The sequence below is a fragment of the Diabrotica undecimpunctata genome, chromosome 6, assembly GCF_040954645.1.
Source record: "Diabrotica undecimpunctata isolate CICGRU chromosome 6, icDiaUnde3, whole genome shotgun sequence".
Taxonomy (NCBI): domain Eukaryota; kingdom Metazoa; phylum Arthropoda; class Insecta; order Coleoptera; family Chrysomelidae; genus Diabrotica; species Diabrotica undecimpunctata.
This window is the reverse complement of record NC_092808.1, coordinates 5758889-5785489: the sequence shown is the minus strand read 5'-3', so window position 1 is coordinate 5785489 and position 26601 is coordinate 5758889. Positions and strand designations below refer to the sequence as shown.

Genomic DNA, 26601 nt, shown 5'->3' with positions numbered 1-26601 from the left:
TCATTCCAATATAGTTTATTGTGTCAGTTAAATATTCCTGCACTGGGTATGTTACCTAATACCTTTTAATATTCTTTTAAATATTATATAAAATTTAATTTGCTACGTGCAACGTGCTAACTCAGAGATGTTTGGATGTTAACCGTCCTCTTTACGTCTGTTTTATAGACTATAATAAAGCGTTTGATAAAGTAAAACATGACCGACTCATGGAAATTCTAAAAAATAAAAACCTTGATGAAAGAGATTTAAGGCTAATAACATACCTTTATTACAATAAGTGAGCAATAGTACGAATTGAAAAAGAGACATCTTAAGAAATGGAAATAAAGAGAGGAGTCAGGCAAGGCTGCATACTATCACCTCTATTATTTAACGTTTATCATGAAGAGGTAATTCGAGAAACTCTGGAAGATGAAACAATCGGCATAAGAGTAAATGGACTCTTAGTTAACAACATCAGATATGCAGATGATACAGTAATAATAGCCGATAATTTACAAGACCTAGAAAAACTCATAAGTAAAATAGTAATGTGTAGTAGGGAGTACGGACTCTCGCTCAATATCAAAAAGACGAAGTTTATGAAAATTTGTAAAAACAACCATAACACTAACGAAATCTTAATAGTAGAGGGCCAGCAGATCGAAAGAGTAAAAAAGTACACTTACCTAGGAACACTTAACAGAAAATAATCTGCAGAAATGCTAAAACACTGCAGAAATCAAATCGAAAGAGCACGTTCTAATTTTATGAAAATGAAAAAGATCCTATGTGGCAAAGACTTAACATTAGCTCCTAAAATACGCCTAACAAAATGTTACGTATACAGTGTACTATACTATGGAGTGGAATCATGGACGTTAAATATAGACACAATGAGACGACTTAACGCCTTTGAAATGTGGACCTATAGAAGATTTTTGTGGGTTTTCTGGGTAGATAGAGTTACGAACAATAAAGTACTGAGAAGAATAGGTAAAGAGAAGGAAGTTGAACTTACAATTAAAGAAAGAAAGCTACAGTATCTCGGACATGTGATGCGGGGCGAGAAGTATGGCATCCTGCGACTCATAATGCAAGGAAAGATAGATGGCAGAAGAAGCATCGGAAGAAGACGAATTTCATGGCTTAAGAACCTGAAAGAATGGTTTGGATGCAGCTCAAAACAACTATTTACAGCTACTGCCTCAAAAATTAAAATAGCTATGATGATTGCCAACCTTTGTAGCGGAGATGGCACCAGAAGAAGAAGAAGAAGAAAACTTAATAACTTATTCTACGAAATGAATATTTTTATATAAGCTGTAACAATATGTTATTTTAGATAAAAAATATAATGCAAATTACGGAAATCTAAACGTCAAAATAAACTTATTTTAAAGTACAATTGTGGCTTATTCCCAATAAAATTAGTGAATTGTATTAAGATTTCACAAGAAAATAGCTTCAAAATAATAATAAAAGACAATATTATTATATCGGATAAAAAATTATAAATAGAAACGAAAAATGTAATAAAGTACAGTGTGTTCTATTTCGTGACAATTTTATTAATAAAATATGGAAACAATACTTTAAAACATGGAAGTATAAATAAAGCTTTAGATTAGTTTACTTTGAACTAACAATTAGCAGTAAGTATTTACTTTGCTTTCAAGTTAGGTAAGTACGGTTTTATTTTTGTCAAATAAAACTGTCGAGGGATTAATATTCTCATAATAAAATGTTAAAATGCGTTATTATTTTTGTGAGTGTTTTATTTTCAAGGGCCTATAACATAACGTCAATAATAAACATATTACCTGCATAGTAGCTTCAAAAACTGAAAATAGATATATAACATGTCATATCAGGTGAAGAGAATTAAAAATGTAAATGAAAAGTAATAAAATATATAGGGTGTCCCATATAAAAAAAATAAGTTAGTATTATATTTCTTTAGTGAGACCCCTAAAAAAAATTTTTGTACGCCGCTGATCGCTACCATAATATTTTTATCAAAATTTCTAATAAAATTTTTCTTAATAAAGAAGATATTTAACCTACATCTAAAACGAGACGACTACTAGAAACAGCAGAGATGAAAATACTTACGACGAATATCAGGGAAAAGTCTGTTAGATAGGGAGAGACGCGAACACATAAGAAGAGCATTCAATAGGAGGCTAATATTGAACAAGAAACAGGCTTTAAAGCTTACATACAAGAAGGAAGAAGAAGAAGATATTTAACCCTGTCGTTTTCGACATTTTTCAATACTCGCTCTGTATCTCGCTACTGTAAGTAGCTATTAATTGATGAATTGATTGGGTAAAGTAATTTCATTAATTTAACGAAAAAAGAAGTCATGACATCTTAATACTTTTTTTCTATCTGCTCAAGTTTTCGGTATACCCTGCAAAACATACCAATTTGGGACATCCTGTACAATTTGCAGTAAGATAATACGTACTTACACCTGAGAAACAGTTAGTCGAAGCACTAACAACAAACTTGACATCTGGAGTGTCATTTTATAGTTAAACAACTGAGATTTTTACTGTTGAACAATTAGCATCCAATGATCTAGATAGTCGCCATCTTTATTGTTACAATTGGGTGGCTATTTTGTTACATACTAGTTATGGAGATACTAAAGAGTATTTTACATATCAATATATTCATTATTAATAATAAATATTCGTTTGCATTTGTATATTTTAAAACCTTCAACATGTAGTATCACTACGGATCTACCTTAACTGTACAACAAGAATATTCTTAAATTTCCCGTATCGCACCATAATATACATTTCCCTCGGTAATGGAGTTCTCGTAATAGCAATAAATAGAAGGCCATTATACTTAGAAATTATTCACGGCGGTGAATATTACCCAATGGTGGTGTTTTCATGATATATTCGAAGACCTTCTGAATTGCGCACCCGACACCGAAATTTATCGTCATTTACTACCTTTGTAATAAACGATACACCTACATCTATACACGAAAGCCCTTTGCGTTTACTTACTACTACAGTGTTAATATTGTGATAAATTTTTAAGATTGATTTTTAAGACCTTGATTATTTTACATAATTTTTAGACTCTTCGATACGAGAGTTAGGTGTACAAATTATTGTTTTTAAATATTTTTATATATATATATATATATATATATATATATATATATATATATATATATATATATATATATATATATATATATATATATATATATATATAATCGAACACCTCTCTACCCTAAGGTGTGAGGTAAATACAAATACAGGTTACAGATATACATTACATCTCAAATCCAATGAAAATACAGATTTTTTTTTCTATTCTATTCTGTGCACGAATTTTGTCCATTCTTTCTTGTTTTTTGCCTTATTTTGAGCTTCTGACCATTCCATTCCCCTACTTTTCAAAATCTGCCCTACTTCGTCATCCCAGGTTTTCCGTGGTCTGCCTCTGGTTTTAAACTTTTTCACTTTAGCCTTCCAGACTTGCTTAACGGGTCGGTTGTCGCTCATTCGGCACAGATGACCAAACCATTTTATTTGTTGTGTTTCAATAGCGTGTAGTACAGATTCTATGCCCAGTTCTTCTCTAACATCTTCATTTCTTATTTTGTCTCGTCGTGTTATTCCTTTGACTCGTCTTAGATATTTCATATCAATGGCTTGTATCTTGCTTTTTAATTGCTTTGTTAAAACCCAGCTCTCGCTTCCATATATCAAGATTGGTCGGAATACTGTCTTATAAACTGTCATTTTGGTTCTTCTGCTGATTTCAGGTTTACCTATGAATGCTCTATTAAGATTATGGTACACTTTTGAAGCACTACTTATTCTTTCTGTTATTTTATTCTGCATGGTACCTTCTCTGTCTATTGTAACCCCTAGGTATTTGAATGCATCTACTTGTTCTATGAGTTGTTGGTTAATTTCTATGTTAACATTTGGGTTAGTTTTCGCTATTAGCATCACCTTGGTTTTCTTAACATTAATCTTCATGTTTCTAATTGCCAGCTCATTATTCCATCTATCTATATTTTTCTGGAGGTCCCTCTCGTTGGAAGCGCATAACATGAGATCATCTGCGAATGCACACTCAGCTATACCAACCGGTCGTAGTTTACTATATCCGATATGTACTTTGTGTATACTTACTTTTGTTTCCTTAATTATGTCGTCAATAATCAATATGAACAGTGTGTGGCTCATAACACCCCCTTGTCTTAGACCCTCGTTTATTGCAAACATCTCTGATTCCAAGTTATCCTTACGCACATAACTCTTGTTATTTTGATACAGACTTTTGATAGCACCTGTTAATTGATGGTCAATATTTCTATTTTGCAGACTTTTCCAAACTGCTTCCTGGGACACTCTGTCAAATGCTTTCTCAATATCTAGAAATGCCATATATATTTCTGTGTTCTTTATTCTAGCTTTCTCAATTGTTTGTTTCAACGTAAATATATGGTCTTGCGTACTGTGTCCCTTCCTAAACCCACTTTGTACTTCATCCAGATGTGGTTCAACGATGTGTCTTAATTTCTTTTCTAGGATGCTTTCATATATTTTGGAGACGATACTGAGTAGATTAATTCCTCTATAATTTTCACAAGAACTTGAGTCTCCTTTCGTAAAGATTGGTAGTATTATGCCAATTCTCCAATCTTCGGGGACTGTACATCGGTTCCAAGCCATGTTCATAATTTTGGTTAAAAATTCAACTCCTTTCGGTCCCATTGTCTTTAACATTACAGCAGTGATTTTGTCATGACCAGCTGATTTACCTCTCTTTGTATTATTAATTGCTTCCTTGAATTCTTCTATTTGAATATCATTTTCTTGACCATGTTCTCCTTCTACTTCTATCATTACAGTTTCCTCTTTCGGTTGTCTTGGTGTTAGGAGTTCGCTGAAGTATTGTCTCCATCTTTCCATAATCTCATTTGGTCTGATAATCAGTGTGCCGTCTTTACGTTTCACCTGTTTCATCGTTGTTTCTTTACCTTTTCTTAGCGTCTTTAGTGCCTTGTAAAACAATTTTTGGTTACCACGACTATCTGCCTCCATCTTCATTTTTTTATTTAATAATAATAAAAGACAGATATCGAGCAGTTTTTTATTAAATTTTGCCCAAGTACTCTCGCTCCTAGAAGGAAAATTAATTAACTTCGAAAAAACTGTTGGTGGTTGATAAAAATTTTTTTTAATATAATGTTTTAGACTATCTTCGTCAAAATTATAAGCTATGCAACAATTTTGTGATTGTCATAAACATTAAATAATACATTTACACAATACTAGACAAAGGACAAACAATTAAAAAAAAATTTAATTTGAAGAAGTTACACAGTGGGTGACACCAGGAGAGAGAATGGCTCCTGGTCTTAACGGAAATGTGATAAAGTGACATCTGACATATATGACAACATGGATGGGCAGTCACAATCATGGTGATGTGATCTGCACATTTCCAAATTCTGTGAAACTGAACATTGACCAAAGGTCCAACTGATACTACTATAGGAAGTCAACTGATGAACAATAAGATTTTTGATTAAATAAAGGCAGATATCGAGCACCGTTTTATTAATTAAATCTTGCCCAAGTACTTTCGCTTACTAGAGCATCTTCAGGGGCATCTGAAATAAGCCAAAAAACGTTTTTTAATTGAAGAAATTGATTAACCTCGATAAAAAACTCGACGCATTCTTCGTATATCCTGGACCGAACATGTCACCAACACAGAGGTAATCCAAAGAATCGGAAAGGAGAAAGAAATCGTGAATACAATTAAACAAAGAAAGCTTGAATATCTAGGCCACATATTGAGACACGATAAGTACCGTCTACTGCAATTGATTGTCCAGGGAAAAATAGACAGTAAGCGAGGGCCAGGCAGGAGAAGACACTCGTGGCTCCAAAATCTGAGGAAGTGGTTCGGGCTCACATCGGTCGAACTATTCAGAAGCGCCGCAAATAAGATCAGAATTGCCATGTTAATAGCCAACGTTCGCAACGGACAGGGCACTTGAAGAAGAAGAAGAAAAAACTCGAAGTTAATGGATGATAAAAGTTTTTTTATGATTAGACTTACTTCGTCAGTTTTGGGCTATCCAACAATCTCAGAATGTCATAAACCTAAAATTAAACATGTAGTTGAACATAACACTACACTAAACAAGGACAAACAGTTTAAAATTATTTCAAAAATCGAAGTTACTTTCTGGTCGGCAACAGGAGAGAGAATGGCTCCCGGTATTAACGGAAATGTTAAGGTGACGTGACATGTGACATATGACAGTTTGGATGGGCAGTCACAATCATGTAGCTGTGATCTGCACATTTCAAAATTCTATGTAACTAAGCATTGACCAAAGGTCCAACTGACACTACGATAGGAAATCAACAGATGAAATATGACATATAGAATATTATACCTAGATTGCATAATCCAGATCTCACACTTAAACCTGTCTGTAATAATTAGGGTGTTAGTTTGAGAGCAGTTGAAATTGATGTAAATTATGAATGCAAGAAATAGACTAAACAATCTATTAGACAGTGGGAAGTTGACTACAATAAAAGGGTCTACCAGGCACTATCAATACTGTAGAAAAGAAGAAATCTGACTATGAAATTGAATACTAAAAATTAAAAAACCAAAATTGAAAGCAATGTATAAATGGAGTATAATTCAAGTAGTTCAGTTAAACCCCCAGTCAATTGGAGAACTATAAAATTATATGTAAAAGCGTTACTCAAGACCAACTGACCAACATTGGGAGATGTTGAAATATACAACTGTGGTGATGGTATATCTAAATTACGCAGAGGTATAAACAGTGTAATTAACGCCAACTATAGATCAATTGAATCAGAGCAAGTTAGTTTTGTAAATTGTTGAAGAATAAAATAGTAATGTTTAACAAAGTATGAAATTAATAAATTCTTAATGGGTATACTCAGTGCAGGAAGTCTAAACAGCCGAGCTGGGTCTACTACGAGGTGAAGCTGCAATAAAAATTTTAAAAATAGTTTTAAATTTAGTACAATTTAAATTAATTTGAGTATTAAGACAGTGAGAGTTTCCATTTGTTTTCTTTGTGATCTCCAATTCTTCCAATAAATCCAACTCCAAATAGTTTTTCTTTCTACTAATGTCATGTAAAATTGACGAACCAGTATTGATGTTAAAATTGTATTTACTAGATAATAAGTGTTGACCAAAACTTAAAGAGTTTGGTCTTTTTAAATGTTCTGAAATTCTAGTAGATAACTTTTTAATGGTGTTACCTACATAAGAGGCATCACAATTATTACATTTTATTTTATAAATACCACTTTTGTCAAGAGTGTTTGTCTTATCTTTGGTGTTGATTAAAAAGAAACCTAAAGTGTTGTGTGTCTTGAAGGAAATTTTGATGTCTTCAATTGTAGAATAAAAAGGCTTTGATATTTTTTTTGGAAATGTTGCTGATATAAGTAAAGGAGAAATATATGTTATTTGTGGCATTGGTTTGAAGTAAACATTGTGATGGATAAGCAAGCTTTTCTGCAATTTTAAGTTTAGCTCTATTTAGAAGCTTATGGATGATGTTGGATCAAAACCTTTATTGAAAGCAATGTGCTTGAGAGTATTAAGTTCTGATCTGAGTGAGCTTATGACTCGCGCATGAGAATTCCTCGTTCATGGGAAACAATTGCAAGCCCCAATTCCTAGCACGAAGGAGGTTCAGCGGGTTACCCGGGTCGTTCGGCCAGCGAGGGCACGCTGGTTCCTTCAGTGTAGCGCGCGTGCGGCCCAGAACATCTAAGGGCATCACAGACTTGCTATTGCTCAATCTCGTGAGGCTAGAAGCCGCGACAGTAAAAACCTCGTGCAGCAAGAGCAGGAAACTCCACCGACGGGCCTTTGTGATGTCGAAATACGCCTAGTCAGTAGACTAGAGTCTGAATTATAGTTTATTCGTCTTCCGGGTTTGGACCGTGTCATTTGTGAGTGACCCAAAAGTGGGTTTATCTCGACGTTTCGCTACAATTGTATGTAGCTTCTTCAGGAGAACAAAAAAAAAGAAAAAGGAAACAAAAGACAGGAAGATGGGTAGTTAGCAATGGTAACTCAGTTACTCAACGCAACCAGAGGCGAATACTAACTACCAAGATGGGCGTTTGGTCACAGTAACTCAACTACTTAACGCAGCCAGAGGTGAAAACCAGACTAGAGTCTGGTTCGTTTTCGGAATTAACCAAACAAATCGCTCCACCAACTAAGAACGGCCATGCACCACCACCCAACAAATCAAGAAAGAGCTCTCAATGTGTTAATCCTTCTGATTTCCGGGTCTGGTGAGGTTATCCGTGTTAAATAAGATTTAGTAATAATATTAACCGACTTTACACGTTTTCAAAAGTAGTATTTTAAATTGTTCATTAGACGAAATAATAATATTAGTAAGGGTCTGAAATTGTTTTTTTGTTACAAAAAGTTAAATAAATTGTTTATATAGGATTATATTTCGGTAAAAAAAGCTGAAAAAATCTTTTTTTTTTAAGTTTCTAAAAGATATATGAGGGATAGCTGAATAACAATAATTAAAAACAATTTGTTTTTTTAACAATCAAAAAGTAAAAAATCATTTTTTGCCAATAAAACGTTTTGATACATTTTAGAGAAAAGTAGTTTAAAAAAAATTGTAGATCTTAAAAAGTTATTTAATTTGCGAATTTCTAGCCAACGAACTAGAACTTCTACAAATCGATTATCTCTCTTATAATAAATATGTTCCTAAAAGATTGCTTAAAAATGACAATTGCAATCTATACTTGGACAGCACTGTATTCAAAGATCTACCAGCGGCAAACAATAGTCCAGATATCGCATTAGTTAATAGATTAACTAGACAAACAATATTAATTGATGTGGTGAAACTTAATAATAATCTACGTGTTAAATACAACGAATATTCGCCAAGAACAGATATCTAGAAATATACAAATAAGGAGACAATAGAGAATGGAAAACAGTCAAAAATTATCTATTATTCGCTCTACTACTGGTGTTATCCAGAAAAACCTACTAGAAAACATAAAACAGCTGGCTCTGAGTAAAAATCTTTATAACGCCATACAAAAAGTTATACTACACTCGATTTACAGAAATTAATGGGAGATATTCCTAGACCTACTAGGAAAACCTTTACAAAAAAAACCTTAGATCAGCTTAGTACAACCCAAAGAGCGATGGAGAGGGCCATGCTAGGGATTATTTTGAGAGACAGGATTCGAAATATCGACATTCGTGAAAGAACAAAGATTGCTAATGTCGCAGAACGTATAGCAAGGCTCAAGTGACAATGGCTCTGACATGTTGCCCGGGATAATCCCGAAAAATAGACACAGAGATGAACAAACTGGAGACCAAGAGAGAACAGGCGAGGAGTAGGCAGACCACAGAAGAGGTGGGCAGATGATATCAAACAAGTCGCGGATATGCAGTGGATGGGAATTGCCAAGAGTAGAAATCAATGGAAGCAAATGAAAGAGGCCTATGTCTAGCAGTGAACGAATACAGGCTGAAGAAGAAGAAGTCCTAGACCAAGACCTAGAGCTGGATAACATAGAAAGAGTCCCACCAGAGCTCAATTTTTTTGATACTGTAGGTATCTGGGAAGAATGGATTTTCCCCTTCGAGGGAGTGAGAACCGTATGGCTTAAATTTGAATAAAAAACACTTAATGTAATTCCAGTAAATTAAAGATGTGTTAAGTGTTGTAAATGTATTATAAAATGTATGTAAACTAACCCCACACCTAATGGTACTTTTGATTTATTGATGAAATAAATAAATGTTAACATTTTGTGAAACTAATTCCTTATTTATTTCCATTCAACATACCTATGCACTTTACTACCTCAGCTCGATTACTCTTCTACGCAATGCCTCGCAATTCAGGATCTAGTTACCGATCCTCAATATTCCAAGCTTTTCCAAAACATGTTTCTGTCGAACTCAATCGAAAATTTCCCCTGCTGGGCCGTTTTCTTACGCTTTATGACTGACTTTCATTATCTTACATTAAAGGAGTGGCTGAACAGGCCTACAATTTAGGAGAAAACGACGTAAAGAGACGAATTTATTCATTGGGAGAGGAAGGTCTTTACGGGAAATTTATTTTAAAGGTACTAAAACTCGTTTTTTTTTTTAATAGTTGGCTTTGTTTTAGGAAAGGTGTATAAAAGAATGCATTCTTGTATTATATATAGAGCCGATTGCTTCTTGATGGCAATTTGGGTAAAACAAATCTCTTAATCTTAGTTTGTTTAATTAAGTCTGAGGAAATCCTAAGACAAAAATAATAATAGTAAAATTTTAACTCTGACCCACACTCCGCAAATCACTAAAATTGTAATAAAGAAACCTATGGAAGGAGTCAAGAATAATAATCACCAGGAAATGTTAAGACATCCCTGTTATCGGATATGTCATAATAAATAATTAAAACGATGTAGTAAAAGTGTCCCGTTTGTAAGTACATCTATTAAATAAAAATTTAACCCTTGAGTAGTAGGGTGGGGCCTGTGAGACCAGCGAAAATTTATTTCTAATGCCTCACTGCTTATTTTATGTCGGAGTGCGCTTGGTTCGTCAGTACCTTTCCGTCCATATGTCGAACAACAGTGAACAACGGGGTTTGCATTGGTGTATAATAGTTCGCTAGTTATTTGTACTTTTGGCCAGACTCTACCCGACTATTCGAGTAACTTTTATGAGTTCGCCAAGTAAATTTATTTTCCTATTTTTTTGTGAAGTATAACCTAGATAGAGTCAGTAGTTTAATTCCTATGGTTTTATATAAATACAGATATATTCCAGTCTTTTTTCTTGTATTTCATATTTCAGTGTTGGATCCTTATCTGAAAGAAACTCAAAGAATACAACAGCTCTATGATGAAGTAGAAGAAGAAAATATTGATTTGGAAAGCGGGCCAGAATCAGACAGGTGTGAAGAAAGTGACCACAATACAGACACAGAAGAAGAATGGAAGAAAGAATTGGAAACAGAATTGGAGAAAGGATTGGGGGAGGAACCTGCAACTTCAAAATATTTTGAAACAAATACGAAAAACCGGCGGCTCTTTTATTATGCAAAAGATGGGATATCCTCGTGAAAACATGTTCAGACAAGAAGTTCGAATTTAATTTTATACTTACTAGGTTCAAAAGGAAATGCTCGTCAAGCAGTTGATCCTTTAGAGTGTAAATATTTTATTGATGATAATATTCTCGAAACCATTGTACAGAATACAAATATATTTATTTCTAAACTAAGAAACAATTATGCAGATCCGTATAAATCCAGACCTACAGATACGGTGAAAATTAAGGCGTTAGTTGATGTATTAAACCTAGCTGGAGTTTTCAACGCAAGCTACCAAAATTGCAAGGAATTGTGGGCTACTGATAGAACAGATAGATTAATGAAGAAAAAATCATGGATGACAGATGACATCCTGAAACTAATGGATCAGAGAAGAAAAGCCAAAAATGACCCAAACAAATATAAAACCATAAATATATTAATAGAAACGAAAATCAGAGAAGCGAAAGAAAAAGAAGCAAGGGAAAGATGCGAAGAAATTGAGACTCCACTGATAGCCACAATGTACATAGGAAAGTTAAAGAACTCACAGGGGGACTAAGACGAAAGCAGAAAGAAAATATAACTGATTCTGACGGAAACTTGAAAAAACAGAGTAAAATAAGAACGTGGAAAGAATATCTAGAAAAACTATTTGAAGACCAAAGAGATAACACCTTTAAGCTAAAAAAAGAGGTAAATGGTGGACCAAAAATATTATAGCAGGAAGTTTATTTTGCAATACCACAGTTAAAGGATGGCAAAGCGGCAGGCCCTGATAATATACAAGCAGAACTACTCAAACTAATGGACAACGAATCAATAGCAATAATCGATCGCAAAGATATTCAACAACATATACCTACAACTCTGGAGAAATACCAACAGAATGACTGAAATTTGAGTTTATTGCACTTCCAAAAAAACCAGGAGCCAAAAAATGCAAAGATTACCGTACTATAAGCCTCATGAGGCATCTCCTAAAATTCTTCCTAAAGATAATATATAAGAGAATCTACAAGCTGTGTGAAAGTCAAATTTCCCCCAATCAGTTCGGGTTCACAAATGCTCTTGGTACTAGAGAGGCTTTGTTCTCAGTACAAGTCTTAGTCCAGATATGCAGAGACGTCAACTGCGGCGTATACGCATGTCTGGTTGATTACGAGAAAGCGTTTGATCGAGTACAGCACGCCAAGATGATGTAAATACTAAAAGAAGCAGGAATTAACAACCAAGATCTGAAAATAATTAGAAATCTTTACTGGAATCAGACAGCAAATCTCAGAGTTGAAGGTGAACACACTGACTATGTGAAAATCATGCGTGGAGTGAGGCAAAGCTGTATTTTGTCTCCTCTAATCTTCAATCTGTACTATTAAAGAATATTTATCGAAGCTTTGCACGAAACTGAAAAAGGTATTCTACTTAATGGTTACCGACTAAACAACATCAGATATGCAGATGACACCATAGTATTTGGGGACAACTTAGAAGACCTACAAGTTCTTATGAACAAAATTATGTATTACAGTTAAGAATATGGACTCAATATAAACGTTAAGAAGACAAAGCTTATGATAATTAGCAAGAAATAGAAAACAGAAGGTCAACTCTACGTCAACCAATCCCCTGTAGAAAGAGTGACGTACTACAACTACCTCGGCACCATAATAATTAAAGAATAGACAAACAACCAGGAGATTAGAGTACGCATCGGAAAAACTAGATCCACCTTCAATCGGATGGGGACCTTCTTCAAGAGTCACAACCTCTCTCTTGATACAAAAGTAGGAATGCTGCGATGCTACGTCTTCTCTATCCTTTTTTATGGTATTGAATCGTGGACCTAGAACGAAGATATGTGCAGAAAACTGGAAGCATTTGAGATGTGGCTATATCGGAGAATACTTAAGATCCCGTGGACTGACCGAGTCACAAATGAGGAGGTCCTCAGAAGAATAAATAAGAACCGAGAGGTACTGACCATTATCAAATCTTGAAAGTTACAATTCTTCGGACATATTATGTGAAATAAATCCAGATATGCTCTCCTTTAAGCCATACTGCAAGGAAAAATATTTGGAAAACGAGGTCCAAAAAGAAGAAGTACATCTTGGTTAAAGAACCTCAGAATCTGGTTCAATACAACATATATGCGGCTTTTCCGCGCTGCTGCAGATAATATATACATTGCCATGATGATCGCCAACATTCGTAACGGATAGGCATATCAAGAAGAAGAAGAAGAAGATGGAACAGGCGAAGAGGTGTTTCTAGCTACGGCTCATAGGCGATTTATATTCTCGCTACGTTGCTTGCGTTTTGATAACGTAAATACTAGATAAGAAAGAAGAATCATATACAATCTTGCAATAATAAGAAACGTTTTTGGCTAATTTAATCAGAAATGCAACCTTAATTACATTCCAGGATTTTACTTGACATTAGACGAGACATTGCGGATTCCGCATGTACATCCCGAATAGGCCAGACAAATATGGCATAAAATTATTTTCTTTAGTGGACGCCAAATGTTTTTACATGGTAAATATAGAACTATACGTTGGAGCTCAGCTTCCAGGGCCATATCGCGTTAGTACTAAAACCACCGATTTAGTGGAAAGAATATGTGAGTCTGTGTTTGGATCGTCTCGAAATATAACCATGGATAATTGGTTTACAAGTTGCAAAATTGTAAAACGCATGCTGGAACAGCACAAAATTACAATTGTTGAAACAATTCGAAAAAAGAAAAGGGAGCTTCCAAAGGAACTTCTTGATCCCAGTAGACCACAGTACTCGTCTATGTTTGCATTTTACAAACCCATTACTTTGGTGTCGTATATCCAAAAAAAAAAGTCGTGACGCTGTTATCATCTTTTCACTATGATGACTCGATAGATGAAGATTCTGGAGATGCCTGTAAGCCCAATATTATCACTTTTTATAACATTACAAAATCGGGCGTTAACTCAGTCGATCGGAAATATGCGGTTTATAACGTAGGCAGAAACACCTAAAGATGGCCAATGGTCATTTATAATAATTTACTCAACATTGCAGGCATAAACTCCCACGTCATACATAAATGTAATGCCAATAAAAACGACCTAATTTCGGAAAGAAGATTTTTTTTTTAATTAATTAGCTTAGCCTTTACACGAGAGAACATGCTAACCAGAACAAGAGACCCTCATTTACAAAAGGATGTCATAAATATCGCCCAAAATTTAGGCGGAGTACATGCAGATCCAAATACACGAGGTCTCCGCATCCAAATACACGAGGTCGTTGCGCCTATTGTCCAAATCGTAAAACACGATAGTTTTGTGCCAAATTCCAAAAATGGCTATGTTTAGACGATTTTAAACCGATTTGCGTAGACTGCAATGAAAATTGAAATTGGGATTAGAATTTTGTTTATTAAATGTAAAAGAAGTCCATTTTTGTTAATGTTTTTTTGCTATTTTAAGATGTATTAAAAACGAAAAAAAAAAAGATTGTGCATATTACAAATAGCTTTATCTTTTCTAATATATTGTGTAAAATATTCATGTAATTTGCATGTACACGATTACTCGAGGGTTAAAAAAGGATACAGAAACAGGATCAGGCGCCATTAAGTTCTTTAACCCGGTATCTGGTTTTGTTGCTCTCAGGTAACATCATCTTTATGACCAAGCACCTAAGTCAGTTTCTACTACATATAGCTGTTATGTGACAATGGTAACTCTAAACAACCAGTCGTGTGTGGCGAAGCTTTCCACTTCGTATATAAACAAAGGTTGTTTTAGTGCAATTCTGTGCTATTTTTTGCTGTATAGGATAAGTAATCATATTATTTTGTTGAATAAAAATTGTGTAGCTCTCAGGCAACATTGTCAGTTGAATAACTGAGTTTTTTTTTCAGTATAAGATTTCACTATGGAAAATTTAAATGAAATATCAACTACCTAATTTTATGGAAGAATTGTATGAAGATAAAAATGTCGTGTATTGTTCCTGTCGACCCTAATCTCTCCGATTTGTCTGACACGGAGGACAGAAATTGAAAATGATGAAGAAATTGAAAACATCAATATAAATGAAATTGTCGCAGACTCAGATGAAGATTATTTGCCTCATAATAATCAACTGTTAACTGAAGAAGATGCTAATCAAACGAATGAAGAAGACGAGCATGCAGAACCGCCGCAACCGAAGAAAACTAAAAAAAGTAGTGGAGTCAGTATATTATAACTGGTCTAAAAGTGACATAAAAACACATATATAAACAATAATGCGGTAGAGGTAGCCTCGCCTCTTAAGTATTTTATGAGGTTTTTTTCACTAAATCTAATAAAGAATATTGTATACCAGACGAATTTATACAGTAGCTAGGTCTTTGTCCAACACTGGAAAGATCAAAGTAAAGGGAGGTCGTCCATCGGAAAATAGAGATAACCTAATTCACCATCCTCTTGCTATAACACCTGATGAAGCTGCCAGAACAGATGCGTCATTAGGTCACTGGCGACTTTACACCGCTAAAGGTTTTTGTAAAACTGGCTATACAATGGTGCAGTTTGAAAAATGTAACATGCAGCTTTGTTTTATATCGAACAAAAATTGTTTTTTATTATTCCACATATTATTCCATTTATTTATTTTAAAATTCTTTAGTTTTAGGTGCTTTATATGTAATAGTTTCTTTTATTAAATCAATTAAATGTCTTTTAGTTAAACAGTTTTTACATATGATTAACTAAATTTTGAGATCTTCATTAGTGAAGTTAGTACCAAATAATGTTTCTTGACTGGCAATGTTGCTTCTAGGCAACGAATTCAAAAACCGCTTTTCCTTGCTCTTTCCGATTTTTTTGTACCACAGGGTGTTATTGAGTGTTATATAAGATTATGTACGCAATAAAATAATTTTACGACATCTATTTTTGGTGTTGCCAGATACCGGGTTAATACAATTCTTAAATCTCCAAGATATTGAATCTTGAATTTTAGGCAGACAATTTAATTCGAACTGGAGGAAGATTAGTAGTTCCTGAGAAAATACAAACTATAAGGAACGATGCTAATCTAATAACTTAAAAAAAGATACAAGTATCTTCAAACATTATTGAAATGGGTTCCAAAGCAACCTTATTATTTTTAGCCAACCTATTTTTTAGTCAACCTAAAGCATAGCAACATACATGAAAAGGATAAGCACATCCAGTAATTTGTGTTAATTTTATTTGTGATTTATTGTTGTTTGTAATTTACGTTGAATACCTACCTACAATATTATTATAATTTTTATATTTTCTATTAAAGCTTTTCTTATCAATAAAAATTGTTAATTTGTTTTGTTTTGTGTTCAAATATTAACCATAATTTGTTTGGGCTTATCTTTTCAACTGTGGTATAACATTTACGCTTATAATGTTGTGCTTAAAATTGTCTTGTTATTTTTGCTTTAATTAGCAAAAGTACGTGTTAACGAACAGCTGTCAGAAGAAATTGAAATTAGATGTGGAGTAAGACAGGGATGCGTATTGTCGCCAATTCTTTTCAATGCCTACTCCGAAGAGGTCCTGAAAAAAGCTCTTGAGGGTGAAACAGCTAGAATAAAGGTAAATGGAGTTCCCATTAACAACATTAGATATGCGGACGACACTGTGATCTTAGCCGAAAACATTGAAGATCTTCAGAGACTGGTGACCAGAATAGCAAAGTATGGAAAAGAGTATGGTCTAACAATGAATGTCAAGAAGACGAAATTTATGAGAATATCGAAAACTCAAAGAAATAACGAGAATCTTCTAATAAACGAAACCAACGTCGAATAAGTGGACAAATATGCATACCTGGGAACAATGATTAACTCCACAAATGATTACAATCAGGAGATAAAAATAAGAATAGAAAAGGCTAGAGCAAATTTCAACAAAATGAGAAGAGTTCAATGTACCAGGGATTTAAAACTGGAACTAAGAGTTAGGTTGGCGAGGTGCTATGTTTTTTCGACTTTATTTTATGGAATGGAATCTTGGACCTTGAACGCGACATCAATGAAAAAACTGGAATCATTTGAGCTGTGGGTGTACAGAAGAATTCTGAAAATATTATGGACAGAACACGTCACAAACAAAGAGGTTCTGGGAAGGATGAACAAAGAAATGGAAATTTTAAATCCAATAAAAACAAGAAAATTAGAATATCTCGGACATATTATACGTGGAGAGAAATACACCTTGCTCCAACTAATTATGCAGGGAAAGATCCAAGGAAAGAGAAGCATAGGGAGGCGTAGAATGTTATGGCTGCGCAACCTGGGAGAGTGGTACGGGTGTACACCAAATGAACTTTTCAGAGCAGCCGTCTCAAAAGTCCGAATAGCTATGATGATTGCCGACCTCCGCCGCGGAGATGGCACTTGAAGAAGAAGAAGATTCTGGGGCACAGAATTATATATGCAGTTTTTCTATATTAAGTCGCCTGGTTGTTTGGCACTTATATTATATTATATCAAGTACTTTATAATTTTGAGATAACTTTGATTTATATAATTTTTACCTCTTGGGCATGTTGTGTTCATTCCCCATTGACGTTCAAGATTGCTATTTTCATGAACTTATATTTGTTAATAATTAAACGCAATTTTACAAAGTAATTTATTTTTGTCTAAAACAAACTAAAGTTGTAACTTGTAATAAAGATACTCTCTCCAAACTACACCCATCAATCCCATTATCTTAAACCCTGGCATGGTCGCAAACTAGTTAGCAATGCACTCCCAAAGGTCACATTCTGATAGAATTTCCAATTTTCAGTCATTATTTCGGAACTTTAACCTGTTAACGGTTCTTCTAACACTAGTTTGTGACGTCTTTAAATGTAATTACAGACTGTAGATGGCGCTGTTCTTCTTCCGGAAGTTTTCTGTGATGCGACTCGGTCGGGAGTTTGGAGATCGTTAAAGTTGTACACGTGAATTCTTTGATAACCTTTAACGAGGTTTTCTCCTAATGAAAATCTATTTATTTTTATTTTGTGTTAATCTGTTTTAGCTGTAAAGTAGTAAAGGCGTAATTTCGTAAAATTAAAGACAATTATTTCGCGCAGTTTATTTTTAAGTTCTTGTATTTACATTTTGTTTTATATTTTAATCAGTTATATAGGAATGGAATTATATTGAGTTGGGACAGGGAATCTCTACTTCTGTGATGGTAGTAGAAGTGAGTCATTACTTCTTGCTCTATTATATACATCTTAGCCAATGTTATTAGTTATGAGGGTGGATATATGCAATTTAGGAGTTATTCTTAAAAATAAAAGCTAGTGAATTTGATATAGACACGCACATACATCAGCTTTTCTTTGATTTTGAAGGTCAAAAGAAAGGCACAAACTTACATGTATGGAATAAGTGAAATAAAATCTGAAAGCATTAAAAATTAAACAAAGATGTTTAAATCTTTGTATGTAGGTATATTTAAAAACCCTTAAAAGGGCTACATCAAAAAACACAAACGTTTTCGGAATAATAATTCCATCATCAGGTTAAAAAGCAGGTTCACATGCCTGAGCAGGTTAACATGCAAAATTAGGGTACAACCCTTTACAAAAAATAGAAGTTAGCAAAAAATGTACACGTTGTTGTTTAAAAGTGAGTGATGTTTAATACTTTATTAGATTTAACTTCAGGCAACACATAACCATGCCTCACGTGAGTTCTAGAGTCCGGAGAGTAAATCTCTAGTAACAGTAACTGGTATTCAGGCTGATGTCCGTTTGAACTGTCACACTTTAACCTACATTAGCTTGTCAAATTTACCTCTTAAAATACTAGTAGACAACAAAAAAACAAAATTTCTCTCCTAGCAAGTAATGTAGTGCCTATAAGCCCCCTTTTTTAAGTTTTATGTTTGTTTTATCCTGTTAATTGTGTTCTGTTTGTCCCTAATTGTGTTTTAATTTATTATTTTAACATTTGACATTACAATTCTCTGCCTAGCAGAAATTAAATGCTTTTATTCAATAGTTGATAATTTCAAGTCAAAGAAATTGCACATCCACAAAATAGTACAAGTACTTTCATTCATTGTCATATAACTGTTCTCTTTCTTTATAAAAAATTTTCAATAATTTGACACACATTTCAAAATATATCTCCTTAATAAATATAAATAACTTTAATGATTTAAATAATATAAAAAATAACATTTTCTTTCAACAAACAATAACATATACCTTACTCCTATATCATCTGTTAACATCCCTCCCCTCAAGGAACCTTCTCCTAAGTTGTTAGACAGTTACAACATTGACCTAAGATCACTCATTATCAATAATACGGGATAGTTTGAACTATGAATCACCAACCACTATATAAAAACTCTTGTACTGGAATGTAAGTAGTATTTTGTTTATTTCTAATTTATTACAATTCAACAGATTTTTCTCTTACCAATTTGTAGGTTGTTACTCTGTCTGCTAAAACAATTAATGCATATTAATAAACACAGACATGTAATATTGGCATAATTACTAAAACCATTTTTTGATCTATAACTTTTTTGATCTACATCCTTATAAGACAACACCCTAATATGGGCTTTTTATAATTTCAGCATTTAATTTACTTTGTACCACTGACCTGATGATGTTTTGCTAATTTTAGAAAGCGAAACCCGTCGTCTTAGGAAGTAAAATTAAACTGATTGTGAGTAAGTCTAATTTATTTCTTTTTTACCTCTTTTAAAATGGACACAAGCAACACATTCATGATTTAAATAAAAAAAATTAAATAAAAAATAAACATAAAAATCACGTATACAATAACTATTTTTAATACATTTTGAGTCTAATTAAATAATTTACTCCATATAAAAGATGTTTTCCAGGTCTGCAAATATAAGGTTTCACTTCTCTCAACGATCCCCCGAAGACAAGATTATTTTTTTATATACGTACCTTTGTTTTCCATTATTTTTTCAATTAAAAGGTAAATCAATAATTGACTACATTTAAAAAATGGATGGTTTTCATATTAGATCTGACTGTTGAACAGCTGGTATATATATTTCCGTTAGGAATAACACACAGTTATCTTCAAAGGGTTTGCTGACCTTTCAATCCAGTCAAATCCTAAGTGACAAGAAAAACGTTTTCAAAGTGGATGAAAAGCTCTTTTGTTCGTTTTCGGGGTAATCAACCCTTCTTATCTGAGTCTGACAGAAAACAGTAGCCGTGTTTACCCAAATATAGAGAAATAATTTTATTGTTCCATCCGAGTAAATCGTTTTTGCGATATTTATTTTACGTTTTTTCATCATTTTTGAAAAATCCTGTGACAGGTCAATTTTTGATTAAAAAGGGTCACATTTTTCCGGTATTTTCGATTATTTTACTTTAAACGCTAAACCAGGCTAAACCGAATTACTCCAATGGACCGAATAAGATATAGTGTCCTTGCAATTCCCTGTACATTATTTGTAAAATTTTTAAATTCGGTCCAATACTCAATATTATTTATTTGAAACGATTTCTAAACTTTAATTTCTATTTTCCTGCTTAATTAGTTGATTTAGTACGGCAATGGACGGAGTGATTTAAAATTTATATTATATTTCAGTTTGAGAATTTGCCACTACCGTTTAATATTATAAACAATAAGCTGTTTTAGTTCAATATTTTCGGCGACATACCCTTTATTTAATAAACTTTATCTTTTAGTAAAAAAGGTCAAAGGTACAGAAGCACACAAAAACACAACAGCAATTAATCGTCAAAAATCAAGTTGCTATGAATGGATAAAAATCAAGTTGACTGTCTAATATGTCACTAATGTACGTGAAATACGGCCATACCGTGTAATTTTACATGTCACCACCGATTTGCATGGCAATTTGAATTTAGATTCTAGTTATTCTTCACTTCACTTTTGGACTTTGGTGCCATGTTGGTTGCTTTTTATTTTTTACCATCCTACTACCCCTATCAGAAAAAATCGTATAATTATAAATTTAAACTGATAATTGATTCAAATTTAAGATTTTACAATAACAACATAATTTAAGATTTTATCATAGTTTAGCCCCTCAATCTTACCTCCTCGAATAGTTATAATTGAAACAATGTCATTGAATAACTTGTCTTCATTGAATTTGATCGAAATTTGGATTTATGTTTTACGTAGCCTCCACTTCAAAACTAGACTTGTGCCATTCAATTGTGCTCAATAGAGAAACTAATTATGTTAAAAATATTTAAAATGCTGAACGTCCTAAGGTATAAGAAAACGTAAAACTGGATGTTGTATTGAGTGGTGAAGATAATCCTGATTATACTTCACGCCAAATTGCAGCAGACACAGGCATATCTCAATGGTTGGTATTACATGTTGTGAAAGATAAAAAGTACCATCCGTACAAAATTCAGTTACATCATTTACTCAACAAAGATGATCCCGATCGCTGTATTTAGTTTTATGACATTTTGCAGGATTTACAGCGCAATCCACGTTTTATTTAACAATTTATTTTTTGCTGAGGCTCACTGGATGACTGAAGGTCATACTCAACGCCATCAAAAAATTATTGTCCGGGCGGGAATAATTAATAGCACAATTGTTGGTCCCTATTTTTTTAAATAAAATCTTAGTAGGAAACGTTATCTGCAATTTCTGCGAAGAAACATTATATCAGTACCTTGCCAATATGTTTCCAAACGTCAACAATCCTAACTTACCAGATTATAGTAGCTGGTTACAGCAAGATGGTGCATTCTCGCATTATGTACGTGATGTTGGCGAGTTTTTAAACCAGTGTTATTGCTAGAGAGTGGATTGGTAGACAAAGACCAATAGAGTGACCCCCAAGATCTCCAGATCTTACATCTCTAGATTTTTTTTTAAAATCTATAGGAGTTGCAAGACCGATTTAGAGACGAAGTTAATTGAATTATTTTGGAAGGTATTCGTTATGTGCAAGAAGTGTGCATTTTAAACATTTAATTTGGCTAAAAATGTATTGTAAAATTATTCTCTGATTAAATTAAATTTCTTTTTATTTTCCATGTATACAAGTCAGTTAAATATCACCATCATCACCCAGCCCTTTGTGTTAACTGCTGGACATATGCTTTCCTCATTTTTGTCCATTGTGCTCCATCTTGAACATTTTTCATCCAATTTCTTGACATTTTCTTGAGATCGTCAGTCCAACGAGTAGGGGGTCGTCCTGTACAATTTTTGTCTTAACTCGGTCTCCATTTACATCGGCAACTCCTGTTCTTCGTCTTATGTCTTCATTTCTAACTCGGTCACAAAGCGATTTACTCAGCATTGACCTTTTCATTTTCCTCTGAGCTTTTTGCAGCGTTTTAGAAGTTGTAGCTGTCAATTGTCAAAGTTTCGGCACCATAGGTCATCACAGGCAACACACATTAGTCAAATATTTTACGTTTTAAACAAACTGGTATTACTCTTTTAACGATCCCTTTGAGTGTTCCATAGGCTGCCTATGCTAGATTTATTCTTCTTCGTAGTCCGCATATTTGGTTGTCTCTTGTTATCTTTATTTCGTGTTCAAGGTATATGTATTTTTCCACCAGCTCTACTTCGTTGTCTCCAATATTGATATTTTCACTAGGTACTAGGATTGCCATAAATTTTGTTTTGGAGATGTTTATTTTAAGACTCACACTGGCATACACTAACTAAAGTCCTTGTAGCATTGTACATATCTCCTGGAGGTTGTCCGACTATCTAGTCTGCGAATTTCAAATTGGTTAATCTTCTACCGTCAATGTTTAGGCCTTTCTCTTCCCAGGTAAGTTTTTTACAAGCATATTCTAGTACTGCGGTAAACAGTTTAGGCGATAAGGTATCATCCTGTCGGGCTCCTCTGCCGATTTTGATAAGATCCGTATTTTTATGTAGTTTCACCGACATCATTCAGGATTTTGTCAAATTCTATCGTGTCAAAGACTTTATGGAAATCTACAAAAGCCAGAACGAGTGCTCGATTGTATTCGATAGTCTTTTCTATTACCGTTTTAATGCTCTGTAGGTGATCATTTGTTCCAAATCCGGTACGAAATCCCGCTTGCTCTATTGGCTGGTAGAAATCAAGTTTTTTTTTAAGACGATTCGTTACTATTCTTGTAAGAGTTTTGTATAGGTAACTAAGAATTCTTATAGGTCTGTAGTTTACTAATTCATGGGGATCTCCATTTTTTGTACAATAGAATTACCTCAGTATTGTGCCATTTGCCGAGTATACTACTGCCCAAAAGGCACATGTTACAAAGGTTTTTTATTTTTTTAAAAGCCCACATGAAGAATGGACATATGGTGAGTGAAAACGTAACCATTTCGAGAGGGGTTAGACAGGGCTGTATTCTTTCGCCACTGCTTTTCAACCTGTACACGGAATATTTCTAGAGGCACTGGAAGAGTACAACGAGGGCATCAAGATTAATGGCGTACCAATAAGTAATTTTCGATATGCAGATGATACTGTTATATTGGCCGATAACATCGAAGATTTACAGATGATGCTTAATAGAGTAAATATAACTGGCAACCAATTTGGACTGAAGATCAATAGAAAGAAAACTAAATTTATGGTGATCAGTAAAAAGAACATTCAACATATCGACCTGAATATTGAAGCCGAACGTATTGAAAGAGTACACCGATTTAAATATCTGGGATATACAGTAAATGATAAGTGGGACCCAGACGTAGACATTAAGATCCGAATTGAAATAGCAAGATCCAAATTTATCACAATGAGAAAGCTCTTAAGCAACCGCCACCTAAGCGTTAACCTCCGATGGCGCGCCACGAAATGCTACGTACTCTCTAAGCTACTTTACGGAGTTGAAGGGTGGACGTTAACAGCAGCAACTATAAAGAAGTTAGCGGCTCTAAAAATGTGGCTGTATCGACGCATACTGAGAATACCATGGACAGACAGAGTAACCAACACAGAGGTATTAAGACGAATGGGTAAAGAGGTGTAATTGTTAACAACTGTTAAAAGGAGGAAAGCGTCATACCTGGGCCATGTATTCTGTAATGATAAGTACAGTCTGCTACAGCTTATCGTGGAAGGCAAGATTGAAGGTAGAAGAGGTTTGGGCAGAAAGAAGAAATCCTGGCTGAGAAACTTGAGAGAATGGTTTCAAATACCAGAAGCTGCGAACATAATACATGCGGCATAAAACAGAGAAACCTATCGTTTGATGGTCGCCAACCTTCGGTAGAAGACGGCACATAAAGAAAGATTTTCTTAAGTCGGCACGTGCCTCCGGTTTTGATTGCATCAGTATCTACACAATCGTCACCTGGAGATTTGTTATTCTAAGCTTTTCTTAGGGCTACTTTTATTTCGTCTCAGTATGATACTTCTAAATACATTATTAGAAAACCTTTCAAATGACATATTACAAGAATTACATTTCAATTTAAAAAAAATGAACGATTACGTCACAATATCAAACAGGTGACGTCATTATTAGTGCACGTTAATAAAGAAATTGGCATTTAAAATTAAAAATCAAACTATGTTACGACTTTTGTTTAAAATAAATTGTTTCCAAAATAATGAACTTGTTCCACAATTTAGCCGCGCTCTGTATTATGCTAATAACGGTACAAGCTTAAAACAAAACTGTAAAATGCAAAAAAAATTTTATCTTTATCTTTCCATAACTATTGCAACACCTAATTAGTATCCTCTCCTTAATGTTTAAGATTCCACCAAGAAATATCTTCTAGACACTCCATTTTCATTTAATACCTTTTACATTCATCCTTCATGAGGAATACAACTTCATTATATTTTACGAAGTCCTCTTTTTGCCTACGTTAACGTCGAAAGTAGTAGCAGAAAGGTTTCAGTTCACAATTCGGGTCGTCGTTTTAGGAAATGGGCAATAGCAAGCAGGCCAAGGGTTAAGGGACCAGAGGTTATGAAGGCATGTGAGAGAAATAATGTTATTGCCGGATTCGGGGTGTGACTCGCGTTTTAATACGGACTTTAAAAGGAAGACGGGACAGGGTGTGGAATATTTTGATTACCTGCTTACAGATGTTCTACTGCTATGTAGACAGCTCCGTGCATCAAATTTATGAAAGTCCAGGATTCGCCTGAAAAGGAAAACAGTAATTTAGTAAATTTTTCTCCGAATTTTCCAACATTTTAAATTATATATACTATACAAATTGTATTAATAATTTGTTAAAAGAACGCAAAATTGTCAAACATAAGTTAAACATTCAATTTACACTGTATAATTAGGGAGCGAAAAAATAAAATCGAAGACGAATGTAATATCACCCAAACAAAAATTACCAATACAGAAAGAGAACCATTAGACGAAACCTATAGCAAAACAAACGTGTAATGGTTTGACCAAGATTTCCAATAAGTAATAAATAGCAAAAATATAGCTAGATCTTTACAAACCGTTACAAAAAAATTCTCGATTGAATAGGAGGGCATATAAAGAACTAAGAAGGACCCCAAGGAGAATATGTAGAAGGAAAAAGAGAGAAACTTTAAATATAAATATACATCAAATTATAGACAAAAATAAATTTATAGAATTTTTAAATTAAAATTACAGACACAAATAACAAAAGGCAGAATAGGATATTTTACAACGAAACCAAATGATACACTCAAGAAAACGTGACAAGAACAACAGTGTGCACAAAAACGAAGCAATTAGCACCGAGAAAGAGAAACTAATGAAAAGATGGACCAAGCATTTTCAAAAGCTCGTATACCCAGAAAAAATCAAAACCAAGAAATGATGAAGAAACCATACAAGAGAACTAATAAAGAATTGTGGACCTATGCTATACCAGCGTATCATAACGATTCCGCCGTACATGGATACTAGATGTCATTCATAAGGATTCAAAAGTAGGAATTATACTTCCTATGTACAAGAGGAGTATAAACGACTCTGCAAAGTTATAGAAGCATAAGACGAAATAGGTCAACTATAGATCAAATACATATGTTAAGAGGTATAGAGGAAAAATGTGTTAAATATAACATACCAATTTACAATTTGTGTATTGACAATGGAGTTAGTCAAGGCGATGCTTAATCAGTAATACTTTTTAATCTAACTTTGGAGGCTATTACCAGAAAACTAGATATAAGCGTCTGTATTATCATCATCATCATCATCTTGGTGCTAGAGCTCTTAGAGGGCCTCGACCTTCTCAAGCTTTCTACGCTATTCTATTCTGTCCCTCGCTTGCATTTTCCAGTTGCCGACTCCGATCTTCTCGGCATCTTGAGTTACCCCGTCCATCCACCTCAGCTTTGGTCTACCCCGTCTTCTTATTCCCACGGGTTGTGCTGTTAGAATCGAGATAGCGTCTGTATTAATACAAGATTTACTCAAATATGCATATATGTGAATTATGTTGCCTTAATAAGCCACAATAG

The 26601-nt window shown here is 33.9% G+C and overlaps 1 protein-coding gene across 3 annotated transcripts in view; it reads right to left on the bottom strand.

The window, feature by feature from the left end:
* Schip1 (Schwannomin interacting protein 1) overlaps nucleotides 1-26601 on the bottom strand; it is an 879380-nt gene that overhangs the window by 538853 nt on the left and 313926 nt on the right. For all 3 annotated transcript variants that reach the window (XR_011951179.1, XM_072534085.1, XM_072534086.1), the window contains exon 4: nucleotides 25215-25283. The gene's annotated coding sequence lies outside the window, so the exon portion shown is untranslated. The remainder of the gene's footprint in view (nucleotides 1-25214; nucleotides 25284-26601) is intronic.